Genomic DNA, 19,156 nt, shown 5'->3' on the forward strand with positions numbered 1-19,156 from the left:
GGAGACCCATTTCACATGCTAAGATGCACATAGGCTCAAAATAAAGGGATAGAGGAAGATCTACCAAGCAAATGGAAAGAAAAAAAAAAAACAGAGGTGGCAATCCTAATCCTAGTATCTGATAAAGCAGACTTTAAACCAACAAAGATCAAAAGAGACAAAGAAGGCCATTACGTAATGGTAAAGGGATCAATTCAACAAGAAGAAATACTATCCTAAATATATATGCATCCAATACAGGAGCACCCAGATTCATAAAGCAAGTCCTTAGAGACCTACAAAGAGACTTAGACTCTCACACAGTAATAATGGGAGACTTTAACACCCCACTGTCAATATTAGACAGATCAATGAGACAGAAGGTTAACAAGGATATCCAGAACTTGAACTCAGCTCTGGACCAAGCAGACCTAATAGACATCTACAGAAATCTACACCCCAAATCAACAGAATATACATTCTTCTCAGCACCACATCACACTTATTATAAAATGGACCACATAATTGGAAGTAAAACACCCCTCAGCAAATGTAAAAGTACAGAAATCACAACAAACTGTCTCTCAGACCACAGTGCAATCAAGTTAGAACTCAGGATTAATAAACTCACTCAAAACCGCCCAGCTATATGGAAACTGAACATCCTGCTCCTGAATGACTACTGGGTAAATAATGAAATGAAGACAGAAATAAAGATTTTCTTTGAAACTAATGAGCACAAAGACTAATGTACCAGAATCTCTGGGACACATTTAAAGCAGTGTGTAGAGGGAAATTTATAGCACTAAATGCCCACAAGAGAAAGCAGGAAATATCTAAAGTCAACACCCTAACATCACAATTAAAACAACTAGAGAAGCAAGAACAAACAAATTCAAAGGCTAGCAGAAGAGAAGAAATAACTTAGATCAGAGCTGAAGGAGATAGAGACACAAAAAACCCTTCAAAAAAATCAGTGAATCTAGGAGCTGGCTTTTTGAAAAGATCAACAAAATAGATAGACTGCTAGCCAGACTAATAAAGAAGAAAACAGTGAAGAATCAAATAGAAGCAATAAAAAATGGTAAAGGGGATATCACCACCGATCCCAGAGAAATACAAACGACCATCAGAAAATACTATAAACACCTCTACACAAATAAACTAGAAAACCTAGAAGAAATGGATAAATTCCTGGACACCTACACCCTCCCAAGACTAAACCAGGAAGAAGTTGAATCTCTGAATAGAAAAATAACAGGAGCTGAAATTGAGGTAATAATTAATAGCCTGCCAACCAAAAAAAGTCCAGGACCAGAGAGATTCACAGCTGAATTCTACCAGAAGTACCAAGAGGAACTGGTACCATTCCTTCTGAAACTATTCCGATCAATAGAAAAAGAGGGAATCCTCCCTAACTCATTTTATGAGGCCAGCATCCTCCTGATACCAAAGCCTGGCAGAGACATAACAAAAAAAAGAGAATTTTAGTCCAGTATCCCTGATGAATATTGATGTGAAAATCCTCAATAAAATACTGGCAAACCAAATCCAGCAGCACATCAAAAAGCTTATCCACCACAAGTCAGCTTCATCCCTGGGATGCAAGGATGGTTCAACATATGCAAATCAATAAATGTAATCCATCACATAAACAGAACCAATGACAAAAACCACATGATTCTCTCAATGGATACAGAAAAGGCCTTTGACAAAATTAAAACTTTTATTTAAAAAATTTTATTGGCTGGGCGTGTAATCTCAGCACTTCAGGAGGCCAGGGCAGGCAGATCACAAGGTCAGAAGTTCAAGACGGGATTAGCCAATATGATGAAACCCCATCTCTACTAAAAATACAAAAATGAGCTGGGCGTGGTGATGTGCACCTATAGTCCCAGCTACTCAGGAGACTGAGGCACTGGAACCCAGGAGGCGGAGGTTGCAGTGATCCAAGATGGCACCATTGCACTCCAGCCCAGGTGACAGTGTGTGACTCCATCTCAAAAAAAAAAAAAAAAATTATCAATATGCTGTGATTGACCAAGTATCTTTGTGCTAGAGAGGATGTAAAACAATTTTGTAAGGGGAACCTTCATAACTTCCAAGGTAAGACTCTCTAATCGGGAATTCAGTATTGTTATGCTACTTAGTAGAGATAGAGATAGATAGTATTATATCTAGGTGAATTGTCTTCAAGGTCTGTAAACCCGTATTTTACTGGTTACCCAAAATGATATATTCTAGATTAATATGCTCTCCAGTATAATGTTACTGTGCACCAACAGATATTTATTAAAACTGAGCTAAGCAAAGAACCTCTTGGAGAATAGACTGTCCATTAAGTTAGATAGTTTAAAACATATTCTTGAAACAAGCTATATCAATAGGAAGCTGAGTGCCGTGGGAGCATTTTATAGCTCTCTCTCCTTCCCACAACCCGCCACCTCCCTCTATTGAAGGATGTTTAATAAAACAGCACTATGAAACTTTATTTGAAGGATGTTGTTGAAGGAAAGCTCTCTTACATTGAGAATAGATGTATGTCTCGTGAGTAACTGGTTCTGTTTTCTTTTATGGACACTGAGAAGTAACAGATCTGGCTTTCTTTGACACCACAGCTGCTGAGAAGCTCTTTTGGTAAGCACATTTGCCGAAGTATCAGAGGTTGGCCAGGAAGACATGAGCCATTCTGGGTATTCTAAACAGTAAGAATTTTAATACAGAGAATTAGCTAGTGGCAGGCTTGGGCACAAAGCTGTTAAGAGTTGGTGACATACAGGAGCTCACCTGGAAGCATTGATAAACCTCAGTAATTGCAGCTTCTAGCCTTATCTGGTTTCCAAAGCAGATGATTCTCAAAATCTTTTCTTCTGCCCAGGTGTATTCCTGCAGTGGCCTCCCACGATTGCTAATGGCATTTCCTTCCTTTCTATCTTCCTCATTTCTTATAAGCCGAATCCTACAGGGAAGGGCATCATGGTGATGCTCAGCGGAAAACATACACAGGATACCTGCAAGTTCTAGGCGACTTGTAAACTCAGTGGTTTATAAAAACACACATGGCAAGAAAATGGCATTAGAAGAATCATCCAAGTCAAATGTAAAGGACCATGTCCCGCCTGTCTGTCCAACTCTGTATAGGATTAGAATACTCACCACAGATACTCTCCTGGAACATGCACCTTCTGGTGGAGTTGACCTCACTCACAGAAACAGGTGATCATTAGCACATTTGCATGATCTAGTTACTTCAATATTCTACTTGTTTTTATATTTTTGATTCTAGCTGTTGCTTGAGTAAATATTTCATATACAGTCTGGAGCTGTGGCTGACCCTTAGCATTTTAATCCTTTCTAACCTCAGCAACTGTGCTATATTATTCTAACATTGCAGAGCAATATTTTTATTCAAATCTCCACTAGAATTTTCATTGTATGTCTCTAAAACTGTGATTCCTTTTTTTCCTAACACAAAAGAATAAGAGGCTAGACCATGGGGGAAAAAAGTTTTGGTGACCATCTTTCTAATTAAAAGTTTAGAACACGACAGGCTCTGTGGCTCAAGCCTGTAATCCCAGCACTTTGGGAGGCTGAGATGGGCAGATCACTTGAAGTCAGGAGTTTAAGATGAGCCTGGCCAACCTGGCAAAACCCTGTCTCTACTACAAACACAAAAATTAGTCAGGAGTTGTGGCAGGCACCTGTAATCCCAGCTACTCAGGAGGTTGAGGCAGGAGAATTGCTTGAACCCGAGAGGCAGAAGTTGCAGTGAGCTGCAGTCGCTACACTGCACTCCAGCCTGGGTGACAGAAAGAGACTCCATCTCAAAAAAAAAAAAAAAAAAAAAATTACACCAAATTATGGTGCATGCATAGCAAAGATTATCTAATTCTCTTTTGATTCAAAAATTAAGCTGTACTCTTTTATTATGTATCATTGGGAAGCTCCTCATATTCTTTCTGGGACAAAAGTAATATATGTACAAACATAAGCATTTTTCATTTACTTACAAATAAATGGGATCTTGTTCTAAGAAAGTTCTGCCTTTTTAGGGATCATTTCAGTTTGCCTTGCTGTGAAAAAGGCAAGAAAAATGTTTTCTTGCTTTTTCCTGAGACAGTTTTTTTTTTAAATCCCCACCTGACTAGGTGTGAAGTCCAAGCCAACTGCTTTGTATATTTATTTTCGATTAAAAAAAAATGTGTCAAATAAGTGAATAGGGTGTTAGCTTTACCTGAGTACTGAGGACTGCAAACTTTGCTGGTAGTACAGGTTTTATGAAACTATTTTAAAAGGGTAGGAAGATGTCCCCAAAGAACACCAATAATTGAATGATTTCTTAAGGGACACTCATACAACCCCTTAGGCAGAGTCTGGTGGTGAAACAATGGCAGACCAAGGAGTCAGGAATCCTAATTCTAGGCTTTGTCAGGAGTAGTCTACTCTCTAATCACCCTTGTAATGGTTCATTTGAAAATAATTTAATTATAATAAATTCATTTATAGGAATAAAATGAGTATATTTTTATACTACCCTTCTCAAAGTATTCTGGATAGGATAAGATATATGATGGAGAGGGTGTATGAGCAGTAAAAACTAATTTGAATTCTGACACCGTCTGCTACTAATTGTGACACTGGACAAATTATTTAGCCTGGGGAACCAGTTGCACCTTCTAAAACTGATTAAATTTCATATCCTAGTTAGTAATCTACTATAAGGTCTACTTTCTAAAGTTGTTTTGGGGATTAAATGAGGTAATGCATTAAAAGAGCTTTGAAAACTGCAAATTCTATACACATCATTCCAGCTCAATAAGTAGCCGTGCCAGGAGGCAGAAAGAAACTTAGATGCTTTGCACTGAGAAAGCTTTGAGAATTTATTGACATGCTAACTTGAATTCATGGAACAGGGAAAGCAGCATCCACAGGGTTTCTCCAAGAAAGCAATTCAGCCTAAATAGGTACCAACGCACAATAGCTTTAGTGCCACTGCCAAAGGAAGGCTGAGCCCAGAAGCCACCAATCAAGATCTGTTAGCATTCTCATGACATTCCTAATTTGTTGGGTTGGCTAGACAATGTCTTGAGTATGTTGACGTATTATAATTAATTTTATTATATTACCATCCAGGAACAGATAACAAAGCAAATAATTTTACTGTTCTGATTATTAGCACTTTACATTCCCAATGTTAGTAAAAGTCAGAATACGTATATATTTCTCAAGACGTGTGTCTGCATTCAGATAGATAGATAAAGTGTATAATGTATCAAATTGGAATTGTCCTATATGCAGTAGACATTACTAATGACAGCAATATCTAGTTATCTTTCCACATGAAAGACTGCACTTTTCAGCCCTTTTGTAGCCAATGAGATGTCACTTTAGGATGGGGGCAGTAAAATACTTACAATTTTTTTAGTCTCTCATTTTCCCCTTCTGAGAAGAGACTTGGTGTTGAGGTGGTCAGCCTTGAACATTGAGATGGGGCATAAAGGTCAGACACTGAAGAGAACTGCCCAGGCCTGTAGTGGACTTTGCATGAGCAAGTAATACATTTAAGTTAGGCCAAGTAACTAAGATTTTGGAGTTGTTATTGCAGCAGAGCCTAGCCTACCTGGATTGATTGATAAATCGATAGTGGGTGTATTGATAAATCGATAGTGGGTATATAGTTTATCAAAGTGGAATCAGAATGTTATCTTGTTTTTTCTTAAGCTATATGACAACAATGTTTCCTTGCTAGTTAAAACTTTGTCCCTATAATGTTAATGCTTATTAATTTTGTGTATCACAATGTACTGAATAAATCCTGCACACTATATATTTAATTTATTAATGTTGAATATTCCTTAATAACATATTTAGAAGAAATTCACTCATGTGGAATTGTGCTAATTTATTTTCAACCATCAGTATAGAAAAATTTCTACATCTTTACCCACTTACCATAACTGTATGATCAGCTTTTTTCAGTTGTTAGCTAAAAATTCATTTGGTGGCTGCTTTAGCTTGCATTTTATTAATTTGAAGTGAGTTTGAATATTGAAAAGCATTTTTTAGCCATTTGTATATTTTACTGATGAAATTCTTGCCAACTCCCTTAATCTTAGTTTTATGAGATGCGTATCTTCTTTTCAGTGATTTGCAAAATCCTTATATTAGGGAAATGAATTCACTGTCCTTTCAATATATGATTATTTTTGCAGATGGTTTTGCCTTTCGATGACCTATGTTTGATTTTGATGACCTATATTTTAAGATCCGGGTTTTTTTGGTTTTTATTTATTTTTTCTTATTTTGGTCCATATTTACCTCTCCATAATCTCTCTGTTGTATATTCTCATTCTCCAAATTTCCAGTTTTTATAATATTAATAGTAATTATTTCTAAAAGTAATATATCCAATGTAAATTACTATATAATATAAAACAATTTTTAAAGAAATACTCCTTACACCTTGACAATTTGATGACTACATCTCAAGAATGAATTGTAGATAGAGAACCTGGCAATTGAAAAACCGATAAGATGTCATACTGCTCTGGAGTATTAGTTCTCTATGCAGAAAACATCACATTTTGTTCATATGGCATGTATGGCATTCTTTCCTCTCTTGGTCTCTATATACCTTTTTTATATATTTATTGAACAGTTATATGCCAAGGACTGGTAAGCAGGGCTGGCACATATGGTTGTACTTAAAATCTTGATTTTAAAAAATAGTTTTTAAACATAGGGCTTAAGAGAAGTTACCTTGAATTTAGTATATTAATCTGAGGAATAAGTAAATATGTGCCAACTGCTTTTTGCATGAAAAATAATCATGGAAACATGGAAATCGGGAAAATTTATCATTAACATGCATCTCTCTCTCCTTGTCTCTCTGTATGTCACACACACAAAATGACTCTGCATATTCATTTATGTGTTATTAATTAAGGTACAAATTCAAAGGCTCTCTAATAGAAGTGACACATTTATGAACTTACAACACATTTAAAAATAAATATTTAAAGGCATTTGACTGCTACAATGCGATACCGCTTCATATCTAGGAGGGCTATAATCAAAAAGTCACACGATGAAAATACTAGGAGCCTCAAGGTAGAAATGTAAAATGGTATAGCCACTTTGGAAAACAATCTTCAGTTCTCCAAAATGTCAAACAGTATTACCATATGGTGCAGCAGTTCCACACTTAGGTATACAACCAATGAGATTAGATTCGGTAGTCTCAGTAGAGGTAGTGAAGTCTAAGCTGTGAATTTTGGGAAATAGAAAAGACAGCATTCTGAGGTCTTAGGTCTTACAACTGAGAGGCTGGGGGGAATGACAGTTTTCTTTTGAGTACTCTGAATTCTCTCTGGACCTTTGCACATAGAGGGATCAAGGACTGGGGAAAAGTGTTCTTAGTTTGATTTCTTAGGGCTCCTTTATGACTTCTTGAATATCTGGAGAGTCCCTTGTACCATGCCGTCCTTGGGCAGAGTCAATCTTATCTAGAGAGCATAGAGTACACTCTTTATACTTGTATTTCTTGATTCCCTGGAAGCTATAATAACTCTTTCTATTGATATATAATAGTTACATATATTTTTGGGGTATACGTAATGTTCCTATACCTGTATATAATGTGTAATGATCAAATGAGGGTAACTGGAATATCCATTGCCTCAAACATTTATCATTTATTTGGGAACATCACGATTAGTTGATTATCAGGTATACAAATAAAATGTGGCCCCCAATACATATAAACCAAAATTGACAGAATTATATGGACAAATGACTCTATCTACAGTTCTCCCGTATTTGCTATATCATGCAGAAAAAAAGATTTGAATAATATAATTAATAATAATAATAAAATTAAAAATAGAGCCCTTATGCAACAATTAGTGAACAGATACTTTTCTCAAGAATATAGAGAGTATTTCTGCAAATTAACCGTGATGTATCAAGGCATAAAACGACACAAATTTCAAAGAATTAGTATCATACTGATGTGTGTTATTGATTTCTAAGCTAATTACAATGTGGCTATTTGGATGCACATTGTAATTAGTTTAGAAATCAATAACAAACTTTGTAACAAAAAGAAAAAATATATATAAATTTAGTAAAGAAAGAAACTTCTAAATAACCAGGCAGGCAAAGAAGAATTTTAACAGAAACTAGAGAGTAGATTTTGGAGAGATGCAGAATAAGCATTAGACAGAAATTCAGTGTCATTGGCTTATAGTTGAGAAGAAAGAAAAGCTGAAAGTCAGTGAGTTTAATGTTCTATTTAAGAAGCTGAAGAGAAAATTCACAGAATAAATTTAAAGAAATTCAAAAAATGACAATGATGCAAAAGCATTTAAATAATGAAATAAAGATATAATAAAGAGCATCAAGAAGGACAAAATTATGTTCTTTGAAACTAATAAAATAGACAAAAATTGGTAAAAAGAACAAATAAAAATAAATATGGAAGTGGAATATAACCACAGACAAGCAGAGATTTTAAAAACAATACCAGAGAACATACCAGTTTAATGGACTGAACCTCTTTAGATATAAGCAGAAATGAATTTCCCATTTTCATATCCTTCTTGTGCAAAGATATAGTAAAAAATATTTTGTTTTCCATTGGAAGAAATCTCTAGCAAAGCTCGTGATTTTTCTAGTGTCTTAGAAAATGAAAAGTCCTTCATTTTGAGTAATAAAAGTCCAGTCCTGGTTAATATCAATACTCTGAATTGATAAAAGATTCCCTTCCTCTTCCACTTAAACCTGATTCAGTCTTTAGTAAGTGGTAGTGGTAGGGAGGACGACTGGATTCTTCTCTTTCCCTGCTCCACCTTTCCCCAACTGACTAGCTGCAGTTTTACTTCTTCTGAGAAGACATTAAGAATAAAGGGGACTAAGGGAAATGGACAAATGCTTCTATGGCTAATAGTTTGCCTCTTGGTGTGGAAGATCCACTCTTTTTTTCAATAATTTCCATTTTTATTTCATATTTGAGGGTTAAATGGGCAGGTTTGTTACATGAATATCTTGTGTGATGCTGAGGTTTGGGGTATGGTTGATTCTGTGTTTCAAATAGTGAGCATAATGTCCAACAGTTAATTTTTCAACATTTGGCCCCTCCCTCTCCCACCAAGTACTTCCCAATATCTACTGTTGCCATCTTTTTGTCCATAAATACTCAGTGTTTAGCTCTCACTTATAAGTGAGAACATATAGTATTTGTTTTTGTTTCTACATTAATTTGCTTAGGACAATGACCTCCAGCTGCACCCATATTGCTGCAAAGGGTATAATTTTAGTTCTTTTGTATGGCTGCATAGTGTTCCATAGTGTTGCATAGTGTACATGTACCACATTTTTTTATCCTATCCACCATTAATAGATTCCTAGGTTGATTTCATGTCTTTGCTGTGGTGAATAGTGCTGTGATAAACATATAAGTGCAGTTATCTTTTTGAGAGAACAATTTGTTTTTTTTTGATATATACCTAGTAATGCAATTGCTGAGCCAAAGTGGTAGTTCTAGTTTAAGTTCTTTGAAAAATTGCCAAACTACTTTCCACCAACAGTATATAAGCATTCCCTTTTCTCTGCAACCAAAACAGCATGGTACTGGTACAAAAACATACAATAGATCAATAATACAGAATAGAGAACCCAGAAATAAAGCCACACACCCACAGCCATCTGATCTTCAACAAAGTCACCAAATAAACAACGAGGAGAGGACTCCCTATTCAATCAATGATGCTGGGATAGCTACATATTCCATATGCAGAAGAATGAAATTAGATGCCTACCTCTCACCATACATAAAAGTTAAATTGAGGTGGATTAAAGATCTAAATGTAAGACCTGGAACTGTAGGAATCTTGGAAGAAAACTTAGGAAACACTATTCTGGACATCGGCCTTGGGAAATAATTTAAGACTGAGTCCTCAAAAGCAGTTGCAAGAAAAACAAAAATTGACAAGCAGGACCAAATTGACAAATGGGATCTAATTAAACTAAAGAGCTTCTGCACAACAAAAGAAACTGTCAAGAGAGTAAACAGACAACCTACAGAATGGGAGAAAATATTTGCAATCTATGCATCTGTCAAAGCTCTACAATCCAGAATCTATAACGGAACCAAACAGTTCAACGAGCCAAAAGTGGATGCACTCTTATTTGATCTTTCTCTCATGAGCATTTTTATGACTCCTTCAGAGATCCCCTCTTGGGGGCATCCTCCTTATGGGGGATAACTTGGCCGTGTGGCCAATTATAACTCCACCTCAGTCCTTGAATTTCTAGCTGCGTCACATTGTTTCCTCAGAGGATCCTTTTGGGTTGAGTCCCTTTTAAGATGACTCTTGGGTGACTCCCTTCTGTGGACTCTCACCTCCTTGCCCTTTTCTCTCTCTTGTTTTTCTCCAGCTTTTTGGAGGCATAATTGTCCTTCTCTTGGAGGAAGAGCATTTGGTATGAAGGTAGCCTTCTCTTTCATTGCTTTGTCAGCTCCAGATTACCTCTTCTTTTTGTTTCTATGAGAATTAAGCACCATTCCCTAAATACTCTCAACTTCAGGAGACACCTGTGAACCTTTCTGCGTGGCTCTCTTAAAGTTCTCTTCACTTAGCTTGCTAAAACAAGGGAAAAGGAAATTGCTTCATTCCCACCCAGAAAAACAGGGGCCTGAAGAGCACATTGCCAAATCTCTCCAAAGAAAAGCTTCCTTCAGGCCTTATTAGCTCTTGCTCTTTACACCAAAACAATTTGTCATGAAAAAAAATGCTGGCAATTTCATAGGAGGTAACTTGCTCTAAGTGGAGTACTTCATAGTGATTGTGTTGTTTGTCCTGGGGTTTCAGCTAAGGCTGAGACAGGAGTCCCATTTTAACATCCTGTTATATCACAAATAACCATATGCTAATTAACTTGAAAACTTAGGGAAAAAATGAATATTCATTAGAAAAATATAAAATTATAGAAAACTCAAGAAAAAGTAGAAAAACTGAATAGACCTAATCATCAAAAAATTAAATTAATATTTACAAATTTAACGTATTACCTCAAAAGCCAAACAAACAAAAAACAAAGTGGAAAAATATCTACATTTTACTATGCATTTTCAAAATTTTAATGGAGGTTCTAACCATTGAAGTAGACAAGAAAAAGAAAATCTTTGAAAATTCAAAAGTAGAAAACAAAGTTATCATTTGAAGACATTTTATTTGTCCTACATAGGAATCCCCAGAGAATGTACAAAAAAAATACTAGCTAGATTGGAGGAATAAATGCTACTGTTCCATATCACTAGGATGACTATAGTTCACAATGACATGTAGTTTCAAATAGCTAGAGAGAATGTTGAACACTCCCAACACAAAGAAATGACAAGTGTTTGGGATGATGGTTATGCTAATTACCCTGGTCTGATTACTATACATTATATGTATTTAAACATCACTATGTACCCCATGAATATGTACAATTATTAATTTTTTTAAATAAAAAAATTTGCATTTGAGTTTGGCAATATATGGAAATTAATCACCTTCCTATATGTCAGCAAAGATAGTTGAAAATATAACTTAATAAAGGTTTTTAATGAGTTAGAGATAAATATATCAAAATATATGGAAAAATGTATGAAGAATTTTAAAAAATTCTACTAAACATATTGAAAACAACCTGTATAACTAGATTTATAGAACAGAAGAGACGTCATTTTAAAGATTCAATTCTTTTGTAAAGTAGGAGGATAATTATAAATGAATTCATATAAAAGCTGATGATATGGAACTTTATACCTTAAGATTATCCATATTGGTGTACCATTGGGAGATTTTTGTATACCACCAGGACTAAACCTACTCCTGTTTTTAGACACTTTTACAGAAACTCTTGCATAGCTATAAAAGATAGTTATACAAGACTAATTATAGCAGTATTATTTCTAATGAAAGACAACAAAATGAGTTAACATTAATCAGTACTAAAATAAATGAATTATATGGTAAAATACTATTCAGCAGTGAAAATGAGTTAACTGAAATTATATGTTTCAATATGTACATAAATTTTCTGAACCTAAGTTTGGTCAAAAAAGTCAGGCTGCAGAAAAACATATATAGCATATAATTATTAATATAAAAACAAGAATACATTTACATATGTGTGTGCATATGTACTTTTAAATAGAAAACATTTATGGTAGTGGTAAATATCAAATAGTAATTATTTCCAGTGTTGGGAGGATGGTAAGGGTGAAAATGATAAAAATTATAGCTATAAATTTTAATAACAACAAAATGTAATGAAAGTTTTACTTTATTTCAACATAGTGGGGTGCCACATTTCCCCTCACTTTGTAAAATGCAGTACTAGACCCTTTTTATGAGGTACTTCTTTCAGTTTGAAATAGATCCTATTATATATTCCACACATTAGCAAATTTCATAACTTTAAATATCTTCTTCAAAAGTAAGAACAAACAAACAAAAATCTTTCTGAACCTTGTAAGGTAGAAAAAGTCTCTGCCTCAAATTTAGGAAAAGATAGCTCTTTATTTTCAACCCCATGCTATGAATAAACTTCAACAATATTTTCTTTTCTGTTTAAAGATTCATCAAGAGTCATTTGTTATATAACAATAGAAACATTCTTTAATCTGTGATTTCAATGTTAGACAATTTTTTCTTTAATTGGTCCCCATCCCCACTATGATTACATGAACCACCAAGAATCAAAGGATGGATTTAGAGTCCCAGACAGCTAAGATATTACAAATAAGATAGAAGAGAACATTGACAAAAGACAGACAGGCATCTCAGAAGTAGCAGATGAAGAGAATTTTTTCTAGTTACCAGGCACCTATTTAAAAGTAACCCCTGAAGGCAAACCTGAATTCACTCTCTGTTCTTGTCAAAATTAGTATTTTCTGAATGTTTTCTTTTCTTTGCATTTTGAATTTTAATGCAGTACCAACGAATAATGGAAAAATCATTTGACAAAGCCAAAGATTGCATTAAATTCTAGTGTATGTTAATTGGCTTTATTAAAAATTAGCATTTTTGAATTTCTAATTCTCTTCCTAATTTATAAAATGTCATTCATTTTATCATGTATTATAATTAAATTTGCATGAGAGTAAATTTTATTTGTCTCTTGCTGAAACACATAAGAATTGTCTACACAACTAATGCAGGATATTTTTATATTTGCATGTTGACAATAAAATATTCATTAATTTAAACATGGCAACAGCAGTACATATGCTGCAGTTGTAATTACCATTGCTTAGTAACTGCATGTCTCTGAGTGACAATGGGAATTAACTGAATAATTATTACATGTGCTTCTGTTTGAAATATTTTCTCAATGTAGTTCTGATCCCGAGGTGGAAGTTGCCGATTCAGAAGACATTTGAGCCAAATACTGATTCTGCTTCATAAACCGTCGATGTAATCAGCCTAAGACCAACAGCAGTCGACGATTAATCACATAATAATTAGATTATTCCTTCAGTGTCAATATGTTAGAACCAGCATGGAAAGCATTCAGGAAAACTGTTTACCAGACCTGAATTTCTCCAGAGAAATCAAACACTGTACAATTAACTGAAAAAAATGAAATGTTCATGCTCTGGTTTAGTTAGAAATGCAACATATCTGAAGTACTCGCTGCCAGATCCTTTTATTGATCAGCTCTGGTGTTCTCCCAGAGTTCTCTTCTGGCCGAGTAGATTTTGCAGCATACCTTCACCTGTATCATCATTCTGATGTTCCTTATTCTAGAAGCTACCGCCGTAAAGAAAATTTACTTTTGCAAAATTAAGTGTTATTTTTGTCTCTCTAAAATCTGATGTTGGTTATGCATTCTAATACCTTCTTCCTACGAATACAATTGAATTTTGGGTAGAGTCACTTTATATGACAAAGCATGAGATCAGAAATGCTATTTTTATTATTATTAAACAATTTGGATTGTATTCATGTTTGGTCATTGGGATGCTCCAGATAGGGTAATGTGCGTAACTTTCCCATGGTCCATTTACACCCAAGTACTAGTGTTGGGACTTTTCCTTTTATGTTACCCCTTCCTTTGATAATCAAAAATCACAGCTTTGTTTGGGGAAGGATGTTAATGTCCTGATCTCTTGTGATGTGGCTGTACCTACAAGGCCAATTTTCAAGGAGACTCAGTACTCTTGGGACAAGGGTGGTCAACCTTTTCTGAATGAGTCAGGGGTGAAGAACAGGCAGCAATTTATGGAAAGTCTTTGATAGGCAATAATGGAGACCAATTAACATACCTCCCCCAGAAGGCAAAAAACTGAAGGTATTAAGAAAATAATTTTCCAAACTTGGAAATAAGACCAAAAAATGCCTGTGTTTTTTAAATGTCATATTGGAGAATAATCTGAGAAGTCTGCCTAGACGTCATCTGTTATTCAGGGACTTCTAACTTTGCTTGACTTATTACTGGATTTTAATTTGGGCTTAGGCCCCATAAAATTAGATGTTATCTTGGAAAAATAAGAAATTGCAATTGATTTTTGCCCAATAAAGACGTAAATAATTTTTGTCAAGTACATATGTCTGTGGGGAGTGGGAGAGGGGGCAAATGTTCTAGATTTATTGTCTTTTAAACATTTTTGTACCTAATTTAGATATCTCATTTCCATATCAATTGTTTTAGCTGACTATATAAGCATCTATCTTTTTTTTTTTTTTCGCTCTGTTGTCAGGCTGGAGTGCCGTAGGCATGATCTTGGCTCACTGCAATCTCTGCCTCACAGGTTCAAGCGATTCCCCTGCCTCAGCCTCCCGAGTAGCTGAGACTACAGGCGCACACCAGCCACGCCCAGCTAGTTTTTTGTAATCTTAGTAGAGACAGGATTTCACCATGTTGGGCAGGATGGTCTTGATCTCCTGACCTTGTGATTCGCCCGCCTCGGCCTCCCAAAGTGTTGGGATTATAGGCATGAGCCATCGCGCCGGCCCTAAGCATCTGTCTTTCATAGCCTCTTGAATTTGCTTTGTCTTTAATCATTAATAAATAATTATCGGACACATGCTCATTATATATTTATGAGAATTCAATTATTTTTACAAAAAATTAATAAAATTATACTTTTAATTAACTCAGCTGGAATTTGCAAAAGCTGCAGAGTTCCGATTTGTCTTTCACATGGATTTCCCTACTGATAACATCTTATGTAATGATAGCATGATAATCAAAACCAGAAAAATAGCGTAAGTACAAAAATACTATTAACTAAACTACAGACTATATTCATATTTCAACAGTTTTTTATGGGTACTCTATGCTTGTGTATAGTTGTATGAAATTTTGTCATATGTACATATTTATGTAACTACCACCATAATCAAAATCAGAAATGTTTCCTCACCCTAAGGGAACTCACTCATGCTATCCCTTTATAGTCACACTTCTGTGAAAACCTAATGTCCAGCAACCACTGATTTCTTCTTCATCACCGCAATTTAGTTATTTTGAGAATTTTATGTAAATGAAATGTATATATTTTATTCCATAAGTTTTCTTTTGTGATTGGCTTTTTTTTTTTTTTTTTGAGACAGGGTGTCACTGTGTCACCCAGACTGGAGTGCAGTGGTGCAATCTCGCCTCCCTACAACCTCCACCTCCTAGGCTCAAGCAAATCTCCTACCTCAACCTTCCAAGTAGCTGGGATTACAGGTGCGCTCCATTACCGCCGATTTTTGTATTTTTAATAGAGACGGGGTTTCACCATGTTGGCCAGGCTGGTCTTCAACTCCTGACCTCAAATGATCCACCCACCTGGGCCTCCCAAAGTGCTGGGATTACAGGCGTGAGCCACCGTGCTCGGCCTGTGATTGACTTTTTTACTCAGTGTAATTCCCTTGGAATTATTCCAAATTCAGATATCAATAATGCAAGGTTTGTCAGGGAGAGGGAAGGTAAAAGAGAGAGAGTTAGTGGCTCAACAGCAACACAGGTTTATTAAGGAAACCTGCGGAGGGGGACACTGGCACTGGAACCCACCCCCCACTTACAGACTGGGGCAGTTACAGGTCTGGACAGGAGAGGGGGAATTGTTGCAAAATGGGATGGGGCGGTGTGGTTAGCTGCTGATAAGGGAGGAATTTCCTGCAGGCAAGTAATTGGGCCTGGGACCGGCCCAGGATGTTTCTCACAGCCTGGGCCCCAGTGGAATTTTCCATGCTGGCCAGGGTGTGCTAAATGGTGGAGTTTACAAAATGGCGCAGGTTGGGCTAACAAACAGTATGTTTCTTTTTGTTATTGAGTAGTGTTCAATTTTGAAAATGAACTGTGGCTTGTTTGTCCATTCAATCATTGAAGGATATATGAGTTGTTTCCAGTTTTTGACTATTTCAGATAAAGATGTTATAAATATTTATGTATTTATGTACAGGTATTTGCATGAATATAAGTTCTTATTTCTCTATGCTAAATTCTCAGGAGCAGGATTGCTAGGTTATGCGATAAGTGTATGTGCAATTGTGGTTTTAAGTTGCATCTAATTAATGGTTAATGATATTGGAAATCTTTTCATGTACTTATTCGATCTATATATCCTGTTAGGTAAAGTGTCTGATTAAGTCTTTTGCCTGTTTTTTAATTAGGTTGTTTGTGTTTTTATGCTTGAGTTTTGAGAATCCTTTATGTATTCTGGATATATGGACTATTGAGCCTATCAACCGAGTTTTTAAAGGTTCAGTTGATTGTATTTTTCACTCTTAAAATCTCCACTTGTTTCTTCTTTGTATCTTCTATATCTTTTATGAGACTTTCTATGTTTTCATTAATTTCAGGGGTATTTATGATATCTTACTGGGGCATTTTTATAACTGTTTTGAGGTTCTTCACAGATAATTCGAATATCTGTGTTTTGTTGGCATTGCCATCTCTTGTCTTTCCTCATTTGACTGGAGATTTTCCTGGTTCTTGATATGCTGAGTAATTTTGGATTGCATCTTAGATATTTTGAATATTATACTCTGTGCCACTGGTTGCTATTTAAATATTTCATTTGAACTGGCAGCATTTAGGTTCAGAATGCACATTCTGGCCAGGTGCAATGGCTCACTCCTGTAATTCCAGCTCTTTGGGAGGCCGAAGCAGGTGGATCACAAGGTCAGGAGTTCAACACCAGCCTGACCAACATGGTGAAACCCCATCTCTACTAAAACTACAAAAGTTAGCTGGGTGTGGTGGCATGTGCCTGAAATCTCAGCTACTTAGGAGGCTGAGGCAGGAGAATCTCCTGAACCCAGGAAGCGGAGGTTGCAGTGAGCCAAGATCGTGCCATTGCACTTCAAACTGGGTGACGGAGTGAGACTCTGTCTCAAGAAAACAAAGCAAAACAAAAAAAGCACATCCTAGCTGGCCTTTGTATTACAAGAGACCAATTTGAAACCTGGGTGGTATTCCATACCACAGTTGTGTTCCCAAAGCTTTTGCCGTTTTGATTCTAGTTGGTTTTACACATGGACCACTTGGGAATGAGCTTAATATTGCATACACAAATTTAAATAATTCTTTCCACCAGCTCCTTTATTATTGGTATTATTTCAATTTCCTCTTGCACTCTAGGTGAAAGAGGGAAGGGTGCCATGTTTCTGACTGTCATTTGTTTTGTTCAGGGCACGAGTAGTCCCCATGTTCCACTCTCTACGAGGCTTTACCTTTTGATTCCAAACAACTTAATTTATATGTCAAAACACTGAATATCCATGCTTTCTCTTTCTGTCTAACAATCCTTCTCCTCAATGCCTTGTGGATGCTTCCGACTGCTTGAAGGCAGGCTCAAAATACACATGGAAGAAAGAAACACACATGGATTGATATTTTAAAATTTCATCACATTATATTTCTACAGGCCATTCTTAATTTAGATTGCCAATTAGCTATGAAAATGTATGTTTTTGATTGCTATGCACAGCATTGACTTTCTGTTTGCATTATTGTTGACATATCACCTAGGATGTTTGCTCCAATAAGTACTTGCTGCTTTTCACTCCAAAGCTTTCCCTGGAGTTGGGTTGCGAAGTGTTTAGTTATAAAACTTTAGTAGCTTTACTCAGAAACAATGATGCAATTGAGGATTGCATTCAGATTCAGTATTTGGACACAAATAAGTCACAGATGTGATTAATAAATTAGTGTTTTAGTAGAAAAAAAAACAAGGATTTCAAGGTTATGCAGACCTGTTTTCAAATCCTAGCTTGGCACTATAAGTTTGAGGAAGGTTATTACTCTCTAACACCCTGTTTCATCATTTAGGGTAAGAGGTAACCACAAACAGGAAAGGACTGTGGGCCTAATTAGCACTTTATACAAAGAGGCCATTAGGGACACTTCTTGATGCAAGAACTGTCAATTTACTTCTCTACCAGGCACAAAAAGAAGAAAATGACATTAAGAGTTGGTAGTAATGGGAAAGCTAAATTTAAAATTTAATATAAAAATTATGATCTAAGAAAGAGAAATATTTCATACTGAAAGAGACTTTCTAACCCAACTTCTCATTTTACATATAACAAAACTGAGGCTCCAAGGAGTGAAGAGACTTGTCTGGTGTATTTCATGTGTCCAGAGACAAATCTGAGGCCAGAATTCTAATCTCCTGATCAGTAGGCCAGTTGACCTTAACACCATGGCACAAATATCTCATATAAAACCCTCTAAAATGGAATATATTATACTAATGGATCTTTACAGCAGACCCTAACATACTATAAAATGTAACCAGGACATATAAACTAAAGCTCTACTGCATCACTAATTATTATCATTAACTGATATGCTAACTACAAGAAACATTAAACATTTAACTAAAAGCATTGCTTGCTTTAGAACACAGGAGCTGCTAGGGATGAAATAGATGATTCGAGTCATTTGAAAAGGCTGTCTTGGGAAATTCAAGTGGATACTATTTATATTTGTAGACAAATATTCTTATAGCAAAGGAAGCTTAAAAATTATTTCATTGCTGGGCGAGGTGGCTCACACCTGTAATCCCAGCACTTTAGGAGGCCGAGGCAGGCGGATCACAAGGTCGGGACATGGAGGCCATCCTGGCTAACATGGTGAAACCCCATCTCTACTAAAAATACAAAAAATTAGCCAGGCATGGTGGCGGGTG

This window comes from Pongo pygmaeus, chromosome 10, assembly GCF_028885625.2.
Source record: "Pongo pygmaeus isolate AG05252 chromosome 10, NHGRI_mPonPyg2-v2.0_pri, whole genome shotgun sequence".
NCBI lineage: Eukaryota > Metazoa > Chordata > Mammalia > Primates > Hominidae > Pongo > Pongo pygmaeus.